This window comes from Hylobates moloch, unplaced genomic scaffold (assembly GCF_009828535.3).
Source record: "Hylobates moloch isolate HMO894 unplaced genomic scaffold, HMol_V3 SCAFFOLD_1, whole genome shotgun sequence".
Lineage (NCBI taxonomy): Eukaryota > Metazoa > Chordata > Mammalia > Primates > Hylobatidae > Hylobates > Hylobates moloch.
Genome location: NW_026652276.1, coordinates 56299989 through 56312117, shown reverse-complemented (window position 1 = coordinate 56312117; position 12129 = coordinate 56299989). Strand labels below are relative to the sequence as shown.

At 34.6% G+C, this 12129-nt stretch overlaps 1 long non-coding RNA gene across 1 annotated transcript in view; it reads right to left on the bottom strand.

Annotated features, from left to right (window-relative positions):
• Positions 1-3118: 3118 nt before the first annotated feature.
• LOC116810569 (uncharacterized) overlaps positions 3119-12129 on the bottom strand; it is a 46328-nt gene continuing 37317 nt past the window's right edge. Inside the window, exon 5 of the long non-coding RNA XR_004370322.2 lies at positions 3119-3159. This is a non-coding gene — a long non-coding RNA (uncharacterized LOC116810569). The remainder of the gene's footprint in view (positions 3160-12129) is intronic.

Below are 12129 nucleotides of genomic sequence, written 5' to 3'. Positions count from 1 at the left end.
ATAATACATTTTATACTCTCTGCCAAATGTTGTAGATCATAAAATGGTTTCTAAAATCAAAGCATTTAAGCAATTTAAAAGTTATTTTTAGTTTAATGTCCATCTCCTCATATTTGTAAATTAGAATATTTTGTTGATGACCTAAAGCATTTTTTACTACTATTAAATAACATGACCACAATATATCAATAATCAAGGCTAAAGTGAATAGCTTTCTATTAGAAAAGGAGGCTGTGTTTATTTTTCTTTTCCTAGTATACACTGGGAAGATAGAATAACATAGCTATTTACTACTAATAACAATCCAGATATGGTTTTCATATAGCTAAAATAATGTAAGTTAAAAAATAAAATATTTTATTCTGTTAACATCTAAACTATAGATGTAGTTATCTTTGAATATTTGATTATTGCTAATTTGATTTTGAAAAGTATTTTCATCAAAATTGATTTTTTTAACTCTATTATTATTAGCAACTTGAACTTTCATCAACTGAAAAGTAAGATAGTAACTGCTAACAGCAGCAGTGCTTTAAATTTGTATGTTGCCAGACATTTGAATTATTTTCATATGGTTCAATAACCTTTTAAACAAACACAGAATTTATAGTCTTTGTCAGTTCCATTACAGTCCTCTTCTATAACATGGTTTAAAGTGAGAACTCTTTTCAAAATGATAAATGATATGAGAGCATGACCAATAATTTGTCATCACACAAGATAAGCTGATTGTATTCAGTATCTTCACTTGGGCTCTACTAGACCATATATAACCTCTTCGGGTTGTCTTATAGAGCACCTAAAAGCATTTTAGCCTGCTGGTTCAAGCAACCTATATGTCAAGCAGAAAAAATAAAGCCACCGTTCTCAGGTTTGTGTTTCCCCAGAGGAAGAAAACAGTTTGATGCAATTTGTCAAAAGCCTGAGTGGTACTTTAATGGGCAATTTACTTTAAATGGCTGCAGTTATTGCAGAACAAAGGTCCAAAGCTGGAGATAAAAAATCCTTCCCAAATGGTTTTACTCCAATAGATTTAATTCTCTAAGATTAACTAAGGATATCTAACTTCTTATACTCCCTATCTATCTAAAAGCAATAAAACTAATAGTAGAAATTTCTGAGTTTCTGGGATTTCTTCATCTTTAATATGTGAAACAAAATCAACTCCCTAAATCTGTCATTCTGTTAAGACATCTGAGACAAGAACCAAATCAACAAAAAGGACAGCAACAGAATCCTAACTTCCCAAACTCAAGAGTGCTTCAGCTTTTGGGTAGAAGTTTCAAATGACCTAAACATTTTATTAATATATTTTATAAATATATACATATATATGCACATGTGTGTTTGTGTGTATATATAGATATATTTACACATATTTTTTGCTTCATAAATTGATTATTGAATAAACAGGAGATAATTTGAAAAGTTTTCACATTTTTATATGAGTATTTCTATTTTACCTTACATGCTGAGTTGTAAACTACTGTAATTAATAATTTTCATGACAGGGATTTTAAGAAATGCCTACTGAGAAAAAATTCATATTTTGTTCCTTTTATTTTTCTGTCATTTAATTCCATGTTAATATTTACAATATTTGAGATTTTTACTGGAAGCAGTACCATTATGATTCTTTATATTTTTATCTCCCTGCTCCAGAAATCTTGGTTCAAAAATTAATCCCAACTCGCAAGAGGCAAGAAGTGCTGAATGTGGACGTGTGTTTGCCTGAAGCTGACCAGAGTCCCACATGTTCAGTTTCTATAGTATGGACTGATGCTAGAAAAGTGGCCAGCCATCCTAGAGACACTGAGGACCAAGAAAAAAAAAAAAAAAAAAGAAGTGGTTCAGAACAAGAGACTGATATAGTAGACTAGAACAATTTGGGCTTTCTACATGTCTTTCTACGTATTTTGTACATACTATAAAAACTAACCTTCTATGAAGGATCACATAAAGAAGTAAACTCCAGGAGAAACAAATCAGGACTGATTTTCTCAATACCAGTCTCCGTCAATTCACAGTTGCCTTTAAGGACCTGCTAAGAACATGAGTGTTAACTAGACTTGATAGATTAATTTTAGTTCATAGAAATACTGTATAAATTATTTATAATAAAATGTATGCACACTTTAATAGCCATATATAAAATGATAAGTTAGCTTGTAAAGTATTAAAAAGGTAAAATTTTATATTTATTACCAACTTCTATGCCCTACATAACAACACATAAGAACTTCCATTTTATAATTTTATTTCTGTGTATATCCCACAGAGAAATGAATGCTTGGAAAGCCTCAACTTCAAAATGTAAACTTCCTCTTCATCAAAGGGGATTCTAAGCCATTGAAGAAAGAATGAACCACCAATATACATGATATAGATGAATCTCAGAATAATTTTGCTGAGTGAAAAAACGCCAGAAAATAAAAGAACACATTGTGTATGATTTTAGTGATACAAAATTTCAGAAAAATGCAAACAAGACTATTATGACAAATCAGATCTGTAGTTTAATGGAGAGCGGGATAACAGATTGACCCTAAAAACTTTTGGAATAGTCATTATTTTGATTATTGTTATGGTTTTACTGCTGTGTACATAAGCCAAGCTTATGAAATTGTACGCTTTAAACATGCACAATGTTTTGCATATCAATTTTCCTTCAATAAAGCTCTTAAATTAAAAGCAAAGAAAATTATTTCTTAATCCTTAACATAGCTCAAAGGGAATTCATCTTTATTTTTTAAATTACTACTACAATTGATTATATCAAAGATACACTACTGGCACTAATAGTGGTCTCATAAAACAGTCATATTTTACTTTGCACTTTTAAATTACACAATTTTCAAAGTATATACACACATATTTTTCAAAATCCCTATATACAGACCGTTAAAGTTGTAAAAGAATTTTAAATTATTATATACAAACTTCACAAATATATCTGTATGCTTATAAATTTATCTTTAGAGCACCAGAATGCTTATTTTTTTACAGGGTTTTAAATTCTATTTTACTTTCTTAAAGTCAGATGTTCTACAGTTTTTCTTTGAATGGCATACCCCTTAAGCATAATGAAGGATGATATGAGTACCTCTTAACTTCTTGCAGAGTCTTGTCCAAATTTCTTATAGAACACTTCTGTTTCTCCTATATAAAAACAGGTAAAATAATTACAAAATTATGCTGAGGATTGGTTTTAAGTTTTAAATAAGTCAACTATATGTTTATTCTAAAAATGTATGTGCATGCTACAATGACAAATAAACTACTTAGTTATTTCTCTATAAAATTTTTCTTTGAAGTTTCTCTATCCAATTAAAAATATTCTTTGAGATGCAAAGCATTTTTTAAAGCCACAGACTAGATATGTTTTTGCAAAACATATATCCGATAAGGGTTTGTAACCAATTTATAAAGAACATTTATAATTTAATAAGACAACCCAATAAAGTGGTAAAAATTTTTGAACAAATATTTCACAAAATAAGATATATGAATAACCACTAAACACATGATAATATGTTCAACATCACCAGTCGTCAGAGAAAAGCAGACTAAAACCACAAGGAGATATTTTGAAGTATATTATTTGAAACATAAACATTTAGAACTGTTATAAAGGTATATAATGGCATCATCTTTAAATTTGACTTGTTTCAAAAAATGTGAATATATTCTTAGAATAATATTTATTAGATTTTCTTGAATACCTTCTCTGTATATATAAATATATTTAGAATACATATGTGGTATGTGTCCTTTTTAAAAAGATTATACATATAATCTTTTATTCTTATAAAATCTAATGAAATATTCTATATAATCTTTTTAAAAATGTATATAATCTTATAAAACATTTAAAAATAGCTTTTTCTTTTTTAGTTGATATATAATCATTGTACATATGTGTGGGTAAATAGTGATGTTTCAATGCATGTAATATATAGTGGGCAAATCAGGGTAACCAGCATATTTATCATCTCAAATATTTATTATTTCTTTATGTTGGAAACATTCAATATCTCCCTTGCAGCTATTTGAAAACATATATTATTGTTCACTATAGTCATCCTACTGCTATAGAACACTAGAACTTATTACTCCTATCTATCCCTTATTTTGTATCTTTTAACAAATTTATTTTCGTTAGAGAAGACAGATGACACTGCAGTGATAATTTATCTGAAAGAGACACGTCCACTGGCACAGTTCAAAGTCCTGTGTCATTCCTTATCAGACACTTAATGTTGTTAAAATAATCAGTACTACTAATACAACATTTATATGGAGGCTTTTCCTGGTATATCTCTACCGATAAATTATTTCAAGTTGTAGTTCACCCTTAACATATTTTCCAGCAGCTTCTTTAAGTAAAGCGAGCTTTAGTAAATAGCTCGCTATTTGCTAAAGAAATTTTATTAATCTTGATACTCTCTCAAATGCATAATTATCTTTTTATTAACTTTAATTTTTATATTAAAATAGAGTTCTTTTAAAACTTTAAAGTTTACTAAAAAATTGATATAATCAAAACAAGATTTTTAGCCAGGAGCATTTTAGACAAATTTGCCAACAGGCATTTTATTCTGCTATACTGTGTAGCAAGGTGACTAAGCAGGACAGCTGTGCAATCAGATTGTCTGTAAGTAAAGATGTGGAGCAACAGGAGCTTTAATTTATTGATAGTGGGAATGCGAAATCCTATAGCCACAAAGCTGAACGTAAATTTACCATATAATCTGTTGCTTGTGCTCTTAGGTATTTACCCCAATGACATGAAAACTATGTCTACCCAAATACCTGCATATGAATCTTTATAGCAGCTGTATTCATAATTACACTCATGTAGAGGCTTTCAATCTCTGGCTTTCTGACATTTTTTTAGCCATGAAATTCATTGTCAAGGTTCTGGCACCCTGAGTACTGGGGACAGCAGTGAATAAGAGAAGGCATGTTTTCATAAAGCTTACAAAAGATTGAAGAAAGTACAATATGAAAAATATTGTAACAATGGAAACAAATAATATTAAAGGTATACATTCAGGGTGCATGGGGACATACAATGGGAGAGAACAGGAGGATGTATTATGCAGCATCTATCTTGTACCACCTTGCTGCTAAAGTACTGCCTCTGCCTCCATGGTTCAACACTGTCTTACTGCCTTTTCTGTTGCTTATAGCAGAATATCTGAAACTGGTATTTTATGAAGAAAATGAATTCATTTCTTACAGTATAGAGGCTGAGAAGTCCAAGATCAAGAAGCTGCAACAGCTGAGGACCTTGCTAGTAGGAAGACTCTGCAGAGTCCTGGGATGGTGCAAGGCATCACATGGCAAGGGAGCTGAGTGTGCTAGCTCAGGTCTCTCTTCCTCTTCCTATAAAGCCGCCAGTCCCACTTCCATAACCCATGGATCCATTAACCCATTAATCCACCAATACATGAAACCACAAGTAGATTAATCCATTCATGAGGGCAGAGCCCTCATAACCAAATCACCTGTGAAAGGCTTCACCTCTTAATACTGTCACATGGGTGATTAAATTTCAACATGACTTTTGGAAGGGACAAATATTCAAGCTAGAGCATTTTACCCCTGGCCCCCCAAAACTCATGTCTTTCTCACATACAAATCATTAATTCCAACCCCATAAGCTTAAAGTCTTAACTTGTTCCAGAATGAATTCAAAAGTTCAAAATCCAGAGTCTCATCTGTGAGGCTATGCAATCACAAAATATTACCTACTTTCAAGATAAAATGGTGGTACAGGCGTAAGACAGATATTCCCACTCCAAAAGAAAGGGGTAACAGGCCCCAAACAAATCTCAAAAACAGCAAGGCAGACATTAGTCATAAAGCTGAAGAATAATTATTTTGTACTCCATGTGCCACCTGTTAGACACACTGGAATAGGAGTTGGACCCGAGGCCTCAGATAGCCCTACCCTTACAGCTTCGGTGGGTACAGACCAGGTGGCTGCTCGTGCAGGTTGGAATCTAGTGCCTGAAGATTTCCCATGTAGGCACTGCATGCTACCAGGGACTATACAGTTCTGGGGTCCCCAGGGCAGTCTTGTTCCCACAACTCCACTAGGCATTTACCTGGTGGGGACTCACTGTTATGGCCTTGCATCTATAAATCTACTAAGCAAAGCCCTGCTGGGAACTATCTGCAGCAGCTGCAACCCCACATTTCCACTTCTCCTGCTCTAATAGGGGCTCTCCGTTGGCTCCCTCCCTGTGACAAGTCTCTGTTTGGGCCCCCAGGCTTTTGACAACATCCTTTGAAATCTGGGTGGATGCTGCCAAGCCTCCACAGCTACTATTTTCTCCAAGACTGTGGAATTAGCACCACGTGGATGCTGCTAAGATTTATGATCTGCACCTTCTCAAGCTGCAACATGAGCCACACCTGGGGCTGCTTGTGCCATTGCTGGGGCAGCTGAAAAGCGCTGTGCTGGGGGTGCAAGGACCAGAATCCCGAGGCAGCCCTGGAGAGTGAGCCTATAGAGAGTGCCCTGGGCCTGTCTCCTAAAATCATCTTCCTTCCTAGCCCTCTGGGCCAGTATGGGAGGAGCAGCTTCGAAGATCTCCAAGATTCGTTTGATGTCTTACTTTCATTGTCGTGAGGAACAGCACCCAGCTCCCTTCTATCCATGTTAGTCCCTTTAGCAAAGAGTTCCTGGGCTACACCTTTGGTTTTTCCTCTCTTAATCATGTTTTCTTTTCACTCTTTAAGTTGCCAGGTGGAAATTTTTCTAAATCTTTCTACACTGCTCCACTTTTAATTATAAGCTCGGTCTTTAAATTTTTACTTTACTCCCAAATCTCAGTGAAAGTAACCAAAAGTAACTATGCAGCTCCTTTTTGTTTAGACATTTCTTCTGCCGGATACTCTAGTTCTTCACTATCAATTTCCACAAAGCCCTCAGGCATGGACACAGTTCAGACAAGTTATTTGCAAATTTATAACAAGGATGGGCTTTACTCCAGTTTTCAAGAACTTGTTCCTCAATTCCGTCTGAAGCCTCATCAGAATGGCCTTTACTGTCTATATTTCTGCCAGCATTCGAGTCAAAACCACTTGAGCAATCTCGAAGGAGTTTCAAACCTTCCCTAGTCCTCTTGTCTTCTAAGCCCTCACCAGAATCTAGGGTTCTTTTAGTGGCTCCTCCAAATTCTTCCACCTTCTGCCCATTCTCAATGCTGCATCCACATTTTCAGGTATCACCTGAAACAACTTCATCAGCAATCCCCAACTTCTTGGTACCAATTTACTATATTAGTCTGTTTTATGTTGCTTATAACAGAATACCCCAAATTGGGTATTTTATTTTTTAAAGGAACTTATTTCTTATAGTTATGGAGGCTGAGACACCTAAGGTTGAGGGGCTGCATCTATTGAGGGCTTTGTTGCTGATGAGAACTCTCTGCAGAGTTCGAAGGTAGTACACAGCATCACATGGAGAGAGGGCTGAGTGTGCTAGCTTAAGTCTCTCTTGCAGTTCTTATAGCCACCAGTCCTACTCTTACGATAACCCATTAATCCATTAACCCATCAATTTATGAATGGATTAATTCACTCATGAGGGTAGAACCTTCATGACCCGATTGTATCTTAAAGACCCCAGCTCTCAACACTGCCATATTAAGGATTAAATTTCAAATGAATTTTGGAAGGGAGAAGTTTTCAAACCATTGCAAACAGCGTTGCCATTACTGGTGTTTTTAAAAATGCAGGATCTCAGGCCCTACCTCAGACCTGTGATCGAAAATCTGTACTTTTGCAAGAAAGTTTATATGCTCACTGAAATTTGAGAACTGCCTTAGAAGCAACTGAAAACCACAAGACAAGAAATAGCTAAAAGGAATCAAGTTTATTAACTTCAAAATAGCGTATGGCAATTCCTGGTTTATCATTTCCAAGCAAAGAAACTTCAATTATTTTGTTGGTATATCAGATTATTTTTATCTGTCAGTTTATTAGAGAATATCAATACAAGTTGAGATGTTTAGACACTTAGTAATGTAAAACAATCTCACAAAACTATTGATAGCTTTTTTCCCTTTTTATGTATTATGTACCAAGAAAGTTTTATTATATACAGTCATAGTCTCATTTAATCTTCAATACAGATGATGAAAGTAAAGTTCTTCAATAGGTAGGAAATTCATTTAAAACTCAGTTTTGGCTAAATTGAGAGTTTAGATTGCCAAAATACTTTTAACATTCCTGATTTTGATACAGCGTAAGTATCAGAATATTGCAAGAAACAAAACTGCTCTTAAAACTGAAGCTAAAAGGCCTTTAACAGAAAAATTGGGGTCAGGCCCTTTAGTATGTACCAGATAAATCCAGAATTAGTTTAATATGTTCTCTGGTCTGAAAGCAAAAAATAATTGATATCTGATCAATGACAGTGTTAAGAGCACAAAGGTTTTCAGGCATTCCAGCAGGAAATCGATATATAATAAAGTTTTTAACTTATCAGGCATAACAAATGGCAACAAACATAATGAAAACCATATGGTAGTGGTTAAAGAGCTTGAGCAGAACATAAAATTTATAATAAAGGAATCATATGGTACATTTAATGTCAGTGCTAACTCTATTTCTCCACAAATAATGGCTATAAATTAGTGCAGCATGGTTGAATGACTCATTTAATTCTATCAAGTGATTTCTACGTAATAATGGCATTTTTCTTTACAGCTTAATTTTTGGAATTGGCATAGCTGCTGCACAGAACTCAAGTCAGTACCTACAAGATGAAAAACTATCTTTAACAATTGTACTGCAGCTGTATTATAAGTATTCATAACATACACCAGCAACTGGGCCTTGTAAAGAGTATATCTGAGTTTTTTTCAGTAACTTGCAAGTCTATTTGAAATCCATTGTTACATTGTTATACCAGATGTTACCACTATTTTAAACACAAAATTTATTTCATAAATTTTTAGACTGCAAAAGTATATAAAATGTACTTTTACATTGTAAAAAATACATTTATATTGTAAAAATATAGAGAGAAAATGTGGGGGGAAATAATCTCTAAAGGGAAAAATAGAGTCATTCCTAAAATACTCAATGAGACATGGACACTGCTAGTATTTTGGTATTTCCCACTTTTTCTATACATTAAGTATCCTTGTTTTTAAAAGTTATGCCTTCACTTAGAAAAAAAGCAAAACCATACAGAAAAGTTCAGTGTAAATGAATATAATCATATTTCAGTTTCTATTTTCCATTTCCTCTCGGGCACTTCTATAAAAAGAATAGCTTATAAGTTTCCTGATAAACCTTCTTTTTCCTAACCTTGCTGAAGATGTATTAGTTATAATTTATACTTCTCCTCATGGCTGTATTTATAATATTAAATAATCTACTTAAACCTCTGTCTCTTACTCCGTCACCATGAAGCTCAACTACTGGTTCTCTGTAGGTCAAATGAGAAAATGAGAGTACCTATGCTTTCCTACTCTTTCATCTTTCAGATCTCTGTCGGTTATACTATTAATTGCAATTTAGTAATTATATGTTTTCTGTGTATCGTCAATAGAAAAACTTCATCATTTTGAAGCTGACAAAACATTTATTACAATATTGCAATTATCATGCACTACAGAAGCAAATAGTGCTATCAGACCCATAGGAAGGGAAACCTAGTTATGTTTAAATTAACCCTCAAGTGTTTCTGCTTAAAGAAAAGTGCCTCAGGCGTCAAGGTTCAGTGGATTTCCTGAACTGTTTTTTGATTCTATTTATTTATTTCAGATTATACTTAGCTGCTTTTCATTGTTATATCTGATGTTCAGCTACTTTTGGCTATAAACAGAATTACAGAAAAAATTCAATTTCCTTAGCACTGAATTTTCAATCTGGCATTATTGGTAAGTAATCTGAAGTCATTCTTAGTTTCATTCATTTGGTTGTATTTTTTATTATTATTATTATACTTTAAGTTTTAGGGTACATGTGCACAATGTAAAGGTTTGTTACATATGTATACAGGTGCCATGTTGGTGTGCTGCACTCATTAACTCGTCATTTAGCATTAGGTATATCTCCTAATGCTATCCCACCCCCCTCCCCCAACCCCCCGAACAACAGTCCCCAGTGTGTGATGTTCCCCTTCCTGTGTCCATGAGTTCTCATTGTTCAATTCCCACCTATGAGTGAGAACATGCGGTGTTTGGTTTTTTATCCTTCTGATAGTTTGCTGAGAATGATGGTTTCCAGTTTCATCCATGTCCCTACAAAGGACATGAACTCATCATTTTTTATGGCTGTGTAGTATTCCATGGTGTATATGTGCCACATTTTCTTAATCCAGTCTATCGTTGTTGGACATTTGGGTTGTTTCCAAGTCTTTGCTATTGTGAATAGTGTCACAATAAACATACGTGTGCATGTGTCTTTATAGCAGCATGATTTATAATCCTTTGGGTATATACCCAGTAATGGGATGGCTGGGTCAAATGGTATTTCTAGTTCTAGATCCCTGAAGAATCGCCACACTGACTTCTACAATGGTTGAACTAGTTTACAGTCCCACCAACAGTGTAAAAGTGTTCCTATTTCTCCACATCCTCTCCAGCACCTGTTGTTTCCTGACTTTTTAATGATCACCATTCTAACTGGTGTGAGATGGTATCTCATTGTGGTTTTGATTTGCATTTCTCTGATGGCCAGTGATGATGAGCTTTTTTTCATGTGTTTTTTGGCTGCATAAATGTCTTCTTTTGAGAAGTGTCTGTTCATATCCTTTGTCCACTTTTTGATGGGTTTGTTTCTTTTCTTGTAAATTTGTTTGAGTTCATTGTAGATTCTGGATATTAGCCCTTTGTCACATGAGTAGGTTGCAAAAATCTTCTCCCATTTTGTAGGTTGCCTGTTCACTCTGATGGTAGTTTCTTTTGCTGTGCAGAAGCTCTTTAGTTTAATTAGATCCCATTTGTCAATTTTGGCTTTTGTTGCCATTGCTTTTGGTGTTTTAGACAGGAAGTCCTTGCCCATGCCTATGTCCTGAATGGTATTGCCTAGGTTTTCTTCTAGGGTTTTTATGGTTTTAGGTCTAACATGTAAGTCTTTAATCCATCTTGAATTAATTTTTGTATAAGGTGTAAGGAAGGGATCCAGTTTCAGCTTTCTACATATGGCTAGCCAGTTTTCCCAGCACCATTTATTAAATAGGGAATCCTTTCCCCATTGCTGTTTTTGTCAGGTTTGTCAAAGATCAGATGGTTGTAGATATGCGGCATTATTTCTGAGGGCTCTGTTCTGTTCCATTGATCTATATCTCTGTTTTGGTACCAGTACCATGCTGTTTTGGTTACTGTAGCCTTGTAGTATGGTTTGAAGTCAGGTAGCATGATGCCTCCGGCTTTGTTCTTTTGGCTTAGGATTGACTTGGTGATGCAGGCTCTTCTTTGGTTCCATATGAACTTTAAAGTAGTTTTTTCCAATTCTGTGAAGAAAGTCATTGGTAGCTTGATGGGGATGGCATTGAATCTATAAATTACCTTGGGCAGTATGGTCATTTTCACGATATTGATTCTTCCTACCCATGAGCATGGAATGTTCTTCCATTTGTTTCTATCCTCTTCTATTTCATTGAGCAGTGGTTTGCAGTTCTCCTTGAAGAGATCCTTCACATCCCTTGTAAGTTGGATTCCTAGGTATTTTATTCTCTTTGAAGCAATTGTGAATGGGAGTTCATTCATGATTTGGCTCTGTGTTTGTCTGTTATTGGTGTATAAGAATGCTTGTGATTTTTGCACATTGATTTTGTATCCTGAGACTTTGCTGAAGTTGCTAATCAGCTTAAGGAGATTTTGGGCTGAGACAATGGGGTTTTCTAAGTATACAATCATGTCATCTGCAAACAGGGACAATTTGACTTCCTCTTTTCCTAATTGAATACCCTTTATTTCCTTCTCCTGCCTGATTGCCCTGGCCAGAACTTCCAACACTATGTTGAATAGGAGTGGTGAGTGAGGGCATCCCTGTCTTGTGTCAGTTTTCAAAGGGAATGCTTCCAGTTATTGCCCATTCAGTATGATATTGGCTGTGGGTTTGTCATAGATAGCTCTTATTATTTTGAGATACGTCCCA